General features: G+C 46.1%; 1 long non-coding RNA gene across 1 annotated transcript in view; it reads left to right on the top strand.

Moving 5' to 3' along the window:
* The first annotated feature begins 10,918 nt into the window (after nt 1–10,918).
* The window catches only part of LOC310667114, a 196,342-nt gene continuing 195,487 nt past the window's right edge, over nt 10,919–11,773 (top strand). The window contains exon 1 of the long non-coding RNA XR_014506180.1: nt 10,919–11,084. This is a non-coding gene — a long non-coding RNA (uncharacterized lncRNA). The remainder of the gene's footprint in view (nt 11,085–11,773) is intronic.

The following is an 11,773-nucleotide window of genomic DNA, read 5'->3' as shown; positions in this document are numbered from 1 at the left end:
ATAGACATTAAGTTTGCCACTTCCTCCTCCATCCCCCCCACCCCACCCAGAGACAGATGTTCTGTTCCTTTAGGAACTGCATGATAGGCAGAAATGCAAACACCCTGGCTTTTCCTCAGCGGGGAGATGCAGGGGTGACAGAGCAGCTGCGCCGGTTGGGTTTCTGCCTTGCATGCAGCTGTTGAGAGAAATGGGGCTTCTCCTGAGAAGGAAAAAGGGACGCCTGGCAGCTTGAGGAACGGATATAAAATCTGTGCACAGCTGCAGAGCTTGAGAGCAAGATGTGAACCTCCCTGAGACCTCCAGGTATAGGGTGGCATATAAATTAAATTAATAATAATAATAATATATGTGAAAGTGTGTGCAAGCTGAGAGACTGTAGCTCAGCAATAGAACATCTTCTTTGTGTAAGTTGTTTCATCATCATCAAACCTTTATTGGCATCACATAGAAACATTCAGAATTCATTCAGAATAAATAGGCCAGTGCGATCTCCTCGCCATTTCAACAGTACAGTCATTTGCCAAAGGGAAGAAGAGGCAAGCAATCTATTTCATCTCTGTGGGTCTCCAGCAAGGGCATGATCCTGTAGTGTACTTCGGCCACAAAAAATCAAATAGAGGAACATGGCTACTGTCTTGGTGATCTCCTGTGTAAGTTGTTGCCTTGCAGAGTTCAGCTCCTTCCCCAGGTCTCTGGAACAAGGATGGGGAACCTCAGGCCCAGGGGCACAAATCTGCCCCTCCAGGTTTCTCCAGCTGGTTCTCAGGACTCTCCACAGCCACACCCCTCACCACTCCTGCTTCACACCCTCCTTGAGCGTTTTTGCCTGGCTGGAATGTGTCTTTGAACTCTGATAGCATCTACTGCTGGTCCAGAGGAAGGATTGAGGTAGGTCTGTGAGCATGAGTAGAAACAAGCCTAGTGTACAAAGGTGAAATTCGCAATCTTTGCTTCACTCACTTTTGCTTCTTGGCCTGCCAGTCACAGTCACCCATTGTCCCCAGAATTCTCCCTGGACCACACCCATTGTTATCAAAGTCATTTAAATAATACAGACGGCGCAAACCAAACAAAACCAGGGTATAACTGAGGAGAGTAGAACAGAGGAGAATGTCTCTTCAGCTGAAAAAGGTTCCCCGCCCTAGATAGTGAATTTCCAAAGGGATGGCTAGGTGCATCTTGTCTTCAGTGCGCACATGTATAAAGGCAGGTGCATAGACACTAAGGAACCCTGCTGCCCTGCGGAGGCTTCGCAGGCTGTCCCAGAAGCCAGAACAGCGAGACGGAGCGCTGCGCAGCGTTCCGTCTCACTGTTCTAGCTTCAGGGTTAGCGGCGCGAAGGCTTTGCAGGGCAGCAGGGTGCCTTCATTCCGCTGCCCTCCGGAGGCTTCGCAGGCTGTCCCAGAAGCCTCCGCAGGGCACGGAGATGAAGGCTCCTTGTGCCCTGCAGAAGCTTCACGCAAAGCTAGACCAGCTATCCCAGCGGCTATCCCAGAAGCCAGAACAACAAGATGCTATCCCAGAAGGCAAATCCCTCTTGCTGTTCTGGCTTCTGGGATTCAGATTTTATTTTTTCTTGTTTCTTCCCCCCCAAACTAGGTGTGTCCTATCGTCTGGTACATCCTATAGAGCAAAAAATACGGTAACTCAAATGAAATGGAGCTATCTGGATTCATTTCAATCCAGCTTCAGGGCACCAAAACTGCCTTGGCCACCCTGATTGAGGACCTTTTTTATTATAATAATTGTTTAATTTACACCCCGCCCATCTGGCTGAGTTGCGGCTTCCAACACATATAAAAACATAATAAAATGCCAAACATTAAAAACTTCCCTGCACAGGGCTGCCTTCAGGTGTCTTCTAACAGTTGGGTAGTTCCTTGTCTCCTTGACATCTGGCGGGAGGGCATTCCATAGGGCGGCTGCCATTGCTGAAAAGGCCCTTGGTTCCCTGTAGCTTCACTTCTCACAGTGAGGAAACCACCAGAAGGCCCTCAGAGCTGGACCTCAGTGTCCGGGCTGAACGATGGGGGTGGAGAGGCTTCTTCAGGTATATAGGGCCAGTGATGTTTAGGGCTTTAAAGGTCAGCACCAACTCTTTGAATTGTCTTATCTCTATTCCTATCTATGGGCCCATGTTACTTTCATGAATGGAATTTGTTTTGAGCTGTTTTTAATGCTGTATTTTCTATTTCTGTAGCCTACTCTGGGGCCTTCTGTTGAAGGGTGGGTGGTAGTAGTAGTACAGTGGTAACCTCGGGTTACATACGTTTCAGGTTACATACGCTTCAGGTTACAAACTCCGCTAACCCAGAAATAGTACCTCGGGTTAAGAACTTCGCTTCAGGATGAGAACAGAAATTGTGCTCCGGCGGCATGGTGGCAGCAGGAGGCCCCATTAGCTAAAGTGGTGCTTCAGGTTAAGAACAGTTTCAGGTTAAGAACGAACCTCTGGAATGAATTAAATACTTGACCCGAGGTACCACTGTAGTAACAACAACAACAACAACAATAACAGCCACCATGGCTAGTAACCATTGGCAGCCTTGTCTTCCATGAATTTTTCTAAACTCCTTTAATAACCCTCCAAATTGGCAGCCTTCCCCACATCTCCAACTGGGCTAGACGGGCTTTCGCTGGTGGGAGTTAGGAAAACCAACTAATGAGAACATTTTTTGCAGCTATTGTTCTTGTTTTAAAGATACTTTAAAAGCAAGCGGTTATATTTATCATGCTTGGGCAGAAAAGCTTCCACACTTCACCCAGACATTGCCCTCTTGTAAAAGCTTTAATTGCAGCCGTGCCTTGGTGGAGATAAGCAGGCCGGAGTCACCCCCACCTCTGGTTCCCATGGCAACGGCTCCATAGTGATGCTCTGAGAGCGGGCTGGCCTGCAGAGGCCTCCCTCCAACACCCACAGTGTGGGAAAGTGTAGAGAGAGAGAGGAATGAGAGAGATGGACAAGCCCCGAAGTGTGACCAGCTGAGATACAAATAACTCAAGAGCGGCAAGGCTCATGGTGGCTAAAAATTGGAAGGTGGCAAGCACAAACTTATGCCCACTCGACCACTTCGATCAGCAGAATGGCCCTGTTGCAGCTACCACATAAAACCCATTCTACATTTGTAAGCAGTTGATATTTTAGGGTTGGCAGCACCTATGCTTTGGAACTCCCTGCCTCATGATATTAGGGAAGTGCCTTCACTGTACTTCTGTGGACGCCTGCTAAAAAACATCCTCGTTTAGACAAGCCAGTTGATGTGAAGTTTGTTTTTTTATCCAGTCATTTTAACATTTTGAAAGTTTGAAATTATGGTTGCTTGTTTCTTATCAAGGATATTATCGTTTTATCTTTTTCATAAACTGCTTTGAGGATCGTTTGGGGTATTTTTACACGCAAATGGTATATAGATTTTATGAAATAAATAGCAGACAATATCCTAGGCACCAACTCTTATAGGGCTGAGGTGTCTTCTGTTTGGATGGGGCTAAGCCCTCCAATCTTGAGGGGCCAGGCCTCGTGGCAGCGATGGCAGGCCTCACCAGGGCTCACAGTGGTGGTGCTCACCAGGCCTTGCGGTGGCAGCCAGCCTCACTAGGCTTCACAGCCACTGCGGCCTCCCACTATTGGCCTCCTCCTGATGCACATCACAGAATGTGTGTGATGCTCTCCCCCCCCCGCCGTAATGTTGGGCACAACTCAGCACCTTTGCACGGTATCAGGAAGGAGGTTAGCACTGATAAGAATAGCACTGCTGGTGCTGATTATTATTATTATTATTATTATTATTATTATTATTATTATTATATACCCCGCCCACCTGGCTGGGTTTCCCCAGCCACTCTGGGCAGCTCCCAACAGAATATTAATAATATTGATAATATTAATATGAATAATATGAATAATACAGTAGTACCTCAGGTTACGAACTTAATTCGTTCTGGAGGTCCGTTCTTAACCTGAAACCATTCTTAACCTGAGGCACGCTTTCACTAATGGGGCCTCCCGCTGCCTCCGCGCCACCAACGCATGATTTCTGTTCTCATCCTGGGGCAAAGTTTGTAACCCGAGGTGCTACTTCCAGGATAGTGGAGTTTGTAACCCGAAGTGTTAGTAACCTGAGGTGTTTGTAACCCGAGGTACCACTGTATTAAAGTGATAAAATACCAAACATTAAAAACTTCCCTAAACAGGGCTGCCTTCAGATGTCTTCTAAAAGTCAGATAGTTGTTTATTTCCTTGACATCGGATGGGAGGGTGCCACTACCGAAAAGGCTGTCTGCCTGGTTCACAATGGTCCATTTAGTCCACCATCCACTTCTCACTGTTGCCAGCCAGAGGCCTCTGAGAAGCTTGCCAGCAGGACCTGACTGCTACATCAACTCTCCCCACTTGTGATTTCCAGCAACTGGAAAAGCAAAAGCAAATTGCTCATGGCAGTAGAGGTAGAATGGAGAAACTCCCATGTTCTGTGCAGGCTATGAGAAAAGGAACGCAGACTGGCCTATTTCATTTCATTTCATTCCATTTCTGCAGTTTGGAACCCTGTTATTAGATTTGCAACCAACAAGGTATATGGATGCAGAAGCATGTATGGCTCACACACCCAAACCAAGAGATGGGCAAATCTGTCTATTTCTGTTTCTCTCGGTTTCTCACTTTTCCAGCCTTAAGTTCAGCGCTCCACATTCCTTCACCAGTTTACAATTCCCTCCCCACAAGTCCTCATGAAAATTTATCAGCATTTCGGCACAACTCGCTGCAAATAGACTTTTTTTTTTTTTGCAAGCAGTTTCCCCTAACATAATGGGTTTTTTAGGTTACTTTCCCTAATACATGGGTTTTGTGCAGACATTCCCCCTAATATGCATGTTTTTGTATGCATGACTTGGCTGGGAAATTTACACCACAAAATTCAGAGCAGTGCGAATTTCTAAGGATACTGTGTTTCAGTCTGCATATTATTTCATAAAGCAGGAATTAGGAAGGTTCCCATTAAAATCTTAACTGAACCAAATTTCCCCTCCATCCCTACTCTCAATTCTGGATCAAATATGGTGAGATGTTCTGAACTTATCTTCAAACTCAGGATATATATATATATCAGCTACATGGGCCCATGTATGCAGGACTCGATCTGCTTATTTGACTTCTGTAGTAATGATTCTTGCATTCTTGCTTATTTGACTGGTATCCAACTAAGTTCTCCTTAGAGCAGACCTGTTGAAATTAATGGGTCTGTCAGATTGGTTGATTTTTAATGGCTCTGCTTTAAGTAGGACCAAAATTAGATGCAACCCTTATTTTTACTGTATCTGTTTGAAAATATAAAATTATTCCTAGACTCATAGAGCTGCAGAGTTGGATGGGACCCCAAGGGTGATCTAGTCCAACCCCCTGCAATGCAGGAATCAAAGCTCAAGAATTCCTGACAGACAGCTATCATCAGTCCTATAATTCAGAGTAGACCCATTGATATTAATGACAATGGTCCATTAATTTCACTTGGTCTCTTCTGAGTAGAACTTAGCTGGATTCAATCAAAAGGCCATGAAGGCTTCCATATTTCAGAAGGATAGGTGCAGTATTTTGTAAGGCAGCCATTACAATTTGGGGGTGGGTAAAAGAAAAAAGGGGGGAAAGAAAGATTTGCTTTATCTCCCTCAGTGTATCGTGAGAAATTGGTGTGAAAATTGCAAGCACAAGGGAAGTTCCAAATTGCAGACAAATTGGTCCAGGGGTGTTTGTACTAGACACCATTCAAGTAGAGATGGACGTTGGAAGAACTAAAAGGGATTTGCCTTTCGGATAAAACCGTTTCACCAGATTACAGCCTAGGTGTATCAGTCACAATAGAGCTCTCTTTGCCCTGCTGCACTTTCTGGCTTCTTCCTTAAGCTAGGAGACATAGCTCCCCCAAAGCACTGGGATTGGACTGCCATATATATGGGAATCCAGGAATTGGGCTGCAAAACGGTATCTGGGCGGATTTTTGCATCAAAATGCCCCGCGAAACGTATGTCAGAGCGATTTTCCAGGAAAAGCTCAACAACTTTGACCGAAAAAAAAAATAATAATAATAATAATAATAATAATAATAATAATAATAATAATAATTTATTACTTATACCCTGCCCATCTGGCTGGGTTTCCCCAGCCACTCTGGGCAGCTTCCAACAAAATATTAAAATACAATGGTCTGTTAAACATTAAAAGCTTCGCTAAACAGGGCTGCCTTCAGATGTCTTCTAAAAGTCTGGTAGTTTTTTTTCTCTGACATCTGGTGGGAGGGCGTTCCACAGGGCTGGTGCCACTACTGAGCAGCCCCTCTGTCTGGTTCCCTGTAACTTGGCTTCTCACAGTGAGGGAACCGCCAGAAGCCCCCCAGAGCTGGACCCCAGTGTCCACACTGAACGATGGGTGTGGAGACGCTCCTTTAGGTATACTGGACCGAGGCCATTTAAAGGTCAGCACCAACACTTTGAATTGTGCTCAGAAATGTACTGGGAGCTAATGTAGATCTTTCAAGGCCAGTGTTATGTGGTCTCATCGGCTGCTCCCAGTCACCAGTCCAGCTGCCGAAAACATGTTTTGGGAATATGGCAACCCTAGCACAGGTAAATCATTTCCTCTTATTACAAGCTAGGTCTATCAGTCATAAGAGAGCTCATCCTCTGTGCCTTCTTCCCATTCTTGGGTTTGCCCTCCTTACCCCTCCAATCTCAGCCTGACATAATAGCATTATGCTAAGGTCAGAGATACTGCTTTCGCTTTCAGCAGATGCTTGTCTGTAGTCATTTTTTAAATGTCCGCATCACCAGGGTGCCATGAAGTGCTTCAGAGGTCCTGTGTTGACTCAGGCCACTGTCTGGAGGTCTCACTTCAAGTTTGACAAGCTCCAAATATCTCAGAGGCCTCCTGCTTCCCCTTAGGATTTGGGATTTATTCAAATTTGAGACACATGCCCTAATCATTGAAAATTTAAACCTATGAATTTCCATCCAGATATTTTTAAACCACAGATTAATGTGGAAATGGGATGGAATGGGGTTATGAAAGGACGTATGGAAAGAGACAGAGGCTGGAAGTAGATCCATCCATCACTAGATCACTAGACTTGCATCAATCAATAGGCAGTGAGCAACAGTCTGAACCAACTGAAGTGCTCATGAGAGCCCAGCAGGAGGTGGGGAATGAATGGTTTTTAGAAGTGAGTTAATCTATATAATCTGGTGAGTTCCCTGCCTACCTAATCTCCCTCGCAATATTTGACATTGAAGAATTTGGCAGCAGTGGGGGCACTGAGTGCCAAGACTCAAAATCACCATGCAAATATTTTTGCAAGAGAGAACACCTCTGCCATCATTAGAAGGAAGTGCTCCAGATCTACTGCAAGTATGAGTGAGGGTATGGGAGGACTTCCAGAAAGCGTGGAATGAGACGTGGTTGCAGTGAGGTCTACAGCTGACTTGTGGCCTCTTAGGGCCCACAGAGAATCCTAGAATTGTAGGGCTGAAAGGAAACGCAAGAGTCACAACTAAAGGCAATGCAAGGGTCACAACTAAAGAATCCCTGAAAAATGGCCATCCAACCTCTGCTTAAAAACCTCCAATGAAGGTTGAGTCCACCACATAGAGATTAGGATGAATTAGAGGTTTGTCCTATTGGAGGTAGGTGGCCTTTCTAATTCCTTTAAAAAATCCTCATGGGACCCTCTATTCTCAATGGAGGAAAGAATCACAGAATCCTAGAACTGTAGAATTGGAAGAGACCCCTCCAACCCCCTGCAATGCAAGGATCATAGCTAAATTACGACCTTATCAAAGGAAACTTCAAAATGAGACTTCATTGTGTAACTGGGGCCGGCCCTAACATTAGCCAGAATGAGGTGATCGTCTTGCGTAGTTAACATAGCAATATTAGCATTTTTCAGTTATCAGTTATGGCTGTTGTGAATGGCCACTTTGCATAAATTTAAGCTTAAACACAGTTGTGGCACATTATACTTTTGGAATTCTGTTCCACCCGACCTCACCATTTACAGTTCTTTACTCCACACAGACCTCTGAACTCTTCTGCAGCATCTGATGAAGAAGACTCTAGACCAGGTTTCCTCACACTCTAGAAAGAAGCTGCAGAATCATGGCATGACGACTAAAAAAAGTCCCCCCCCCAAACAAAAAAAACCCTTATTTATCTAGATCAGTGATTCCCAATTCATGATCTGTGGACCCCAAGGGGGGTCCAAGTAACCCACCCAGGGGGTCCATGGCAAAATTCACATAACAAAAACTACCATAGAGACATCAGAATTTTTAAACGTAGGGGGTCCATAGCTTGACTTTTGAAAAATGGGGGTCTGCAATGCTTAGCTGATTAGGAACTATTGTCTCAGAGCAGTGATTCCCAATTGGTGGTCTGTGGACCCCAGGGGGTCTATGTAATTCACCCCAGTGTGCCTGTGGCACCATTCACATAACAAAAACTACTATATCAGAATTTTCAGAAGAAGGGGGTGCATGGCTTGGCTTCTGAAAAACAGGGGGTCCTTAGCTAACTGGGAACCACTGGTCAAGATCATCCATGCCCCAAGGCCTATTCATGCCCCAGATTCACTGCCCATCTGAGTTAACAAAGTATTGACCCTGTGCATAATTTTAGTTCATGTGCAGAAAAAGATGAGGACCAGTCTCCTGGAAGTGCAAGATGTAGACGAAAGCTATTGTGGCAAACCTGTGGGTTGTGTTTTCCAGTTTACACACACACACACACACACACACACACACACACACACACACGTCATTGCTCTTCTTTAACAAAACCAGAACACTGTGGAAACTGCTTTTCAGCATTAGCTTATTTCCAGACCGGGGGCGGGGGGGGAGGGATGCTGGCAGACGCACACACTCCCAGGATACAGCTGTTACATTCAAGCTCAGGCTTCTTGCGCTGTCCGTGGTGCTGATGCTCAGATGGACGCTGTCAACTAAACAGATATTTCAATCCCAGCTCCAGGTTTTTGCTGTCTCTTCTTCCCTTTGTGGTAGGAAGAGAGATATCCGATGAATTATATATAGAATTTTTCCTCCCCTTCCCCCTCACCAAAGCAGAGGGTGGGGGAACGCTGAGAGGAATCTATTTGATCAGCAGAGGAAATGGGATCCCAGCTCCACGTTTTCGCTCTGCCCCCTTCGACAAAGCTGTACAGAAATAGCAGGATGCTGGAATTGCTCGGCAGTGATGCAGAAGGTACGTGCTTTTTCAGTTCTGGTCCTGATGCTGAGCTCGTGGTGAGGTCTCTGTGGCGCAATGGACGAGCGCGCTGGACTTCTAATCCAGAGGTTCCGGGTTCGAGTCCCGGCAGAGATGGTCTCCAGGACAGGTGTCTTAATTTTTCGCTCATCTTCGAGTAAGGAATGCTAATTAATTATATTTCACTCCAGAGGGTTTCAAACAGAAAATGAACGGCTGTTCCTGAAATCCCTGGAGTCATGCATTCTGTTTCTGTCTCGTCCTCTGTCACCAGATTCAAAATGCACGGTCTCTCCTTCCTTTGTATTTGTTTATTTATAGCTTTCTGTCTTGAAACACAGGCCTCATTTTTTTAATGTTATTATTAATATATTATTGTTTCCTATGCTAAAAAAACCCCTCCCTGTTAGTACTATAAACCTTGCAATGTACAGTATTTGGGAACAGATATTTTCTTTGCAGTGAAAAATGTGTTTTTCAAGGGTTCACCGATTCCGACCTGCTCAAGGCTTATCAGAAAGTCCTCAGAACCCCAGAAGAGACTCATTAACAGGTCTGTCGGATAGGTGCTTTACTTTCAAGCAGAGCTCAAATACTCTTCTCATCAGTAGGCTTCCCGGCAGCAGAATTTCAACACATAAATTATTAAAGCTGACAAAACATAAAATCCATAAGTTACACACGCACATAAAAGCCACTCTTCCATTTTATTCTCTACTCTCCAGAACTACCTTGTCACTGTTTATTTACATCCCCAGAAAACAGGCTATTGATGGCTATCAGCCACATTGGCTGTGGTCTCCCTCAACTATTGGAGGCGAAGTGCCTCTGAAAACCAGTCCTTGTCCACTGCAAGTGAGGAGAATAACTATTGCCTTCAAGTCCTGCTTGTGTACTTCCTAGAGGCACCTTACTGGCTACTGCAATAAGAATGGTAGACTTTTACTTGATCCAGCAGGGTTCTTCTTATGTTCTAACATCACTGATCAAAAGTTTCACTTTTCTGGGTACTTGCTAGGGGCTCTGCTTTTCAGCCACCTCCTGCCTACTTCCCCATCCCTCCACATCAGTACTGCTCCCTCACTGTGCCCCTGGCCTTTATGTACCTGTGGTGAGCATGACAAAAGCATCAGACGAACTGCTATCACCCTACAACTCCACTGCCAGCTCAGCCATGTTTACTTCCAGTTGGGCCACACAGAGGCTCGTGCTCAAAGCAAGCTAAATAGAACGTCCAGGTTCAGAAGTCGTGTACCTCTGACTACCAGTTGCTCAGAACAGGCACCTTTATGCCCTTCTTGCAAACTTTACGGAGGCCTTCGATCTTGCCACTGTTGGAAACCGGTGCAGATGAGGATTTAGGCCAGTGGTTTTCAACCAGTGTGTCCTGGCACCCTTGGGTGCCTTGAATGATGGTCAGGGGTGCTGCGGGCAACAGTGGCCTCTGTCCCTCTTTCCTTCCCTCCCTCCTCTGATGCCCTCTTGCGTCTCTGCCTCCCAAGGCTTTCACACCTATTTGCTGCTGCAGCTCTGGCTACAAGCTCCCCCGGCAAATGGTGTTTCTGGGGCTAGCCAGGGGGTGCTTTCCTGGCCCCTGTGGGGCAGTGTGAGGAGGCACCTCTCTGTGGGGCAGGGTGAGGCAGCACAGAGATCAGGGGCGGCAGCTGCGGCTACCCAGAGGACTCCCAAGGGGAGGGGAGAAGAGAGGAGGCTGAGGGAACCCTCCACAAGGGAGGGTGTTTGAAAAAGGGTGAGAGGCTGTCAGCTCTGCAGGCAAGGGGTGACGTAACTGGGCTCCTGAGCCCCACAGGGGAGCTGCAGAAAGAATGTAGTTGGTCAAGGGAGCCATGGACCCAACAAGGTATTTAGGCAGTTCACACAAGGCAAAACCAACCACTGTCTACATCAGGGATGAGGAAGCTGTGGCCTTCTATATGCTGTTGGACTACAACTCCCACATCGTTCACCATTGGTCACGGATGACACCATAGACTCTTGGCTGAACATAGACACTGCTGAACAGTCTGCTGGACAAGATGAGCTCCAGTTGGGCTGTTCATAGATCCTTCAGTCTCAAATATCCCCTGCACCCCAACCATATCCATGAGATTTATACCCCGTTGGCTTAGTTCAAAGATGCTCATGTTCCTAAATAGTGTGCTCAAAATATCAGCCTGTAGCCATGATCCAGAGGACAGCAGGTGCAAGAGAATCATCCTCTTGCACTTATCCAAGCACTGACGCATGGAAGCTTGCACATAACCCTAGGAGCACATATGTGCAGAAACAGATGGATAGAATATTTTCCCTCATCTTGCCCAAGGAAATGTCCCCAAACAAACATTCCTTCTCTAATGTTGGCTTCTCATTTTTTCACAGGGATGGATTGCTACCTGCAGGGAACCAGGACCTTGACCTCCTTGTGACAGGTTAATCATAGGTGTGCTGGTCCCGTGGGTTACCCGAGAGGCGAGGTCCAGGTCCGGTCCATGGTCAAAGGTGCAACATGGAGGCAGT

The sequence above is a fragment of the Podarcis tiliguerta genome (genome assembly GCF_965153285.1).
Source record: "Podarcis tiliguerta genome assembly, chromosome: 16".
Taxonomy (NCBI): Eukaryota; Metazoa; Chordata; class Lepidosauria; order Squamata; family Lacertidae; genus Podarcis; species Podarcis tiliguerta.
Note: the sequence above shows the minus strand (reverse complement) of the source record. Positions and strands in the feature narration are given on the sequence as shown.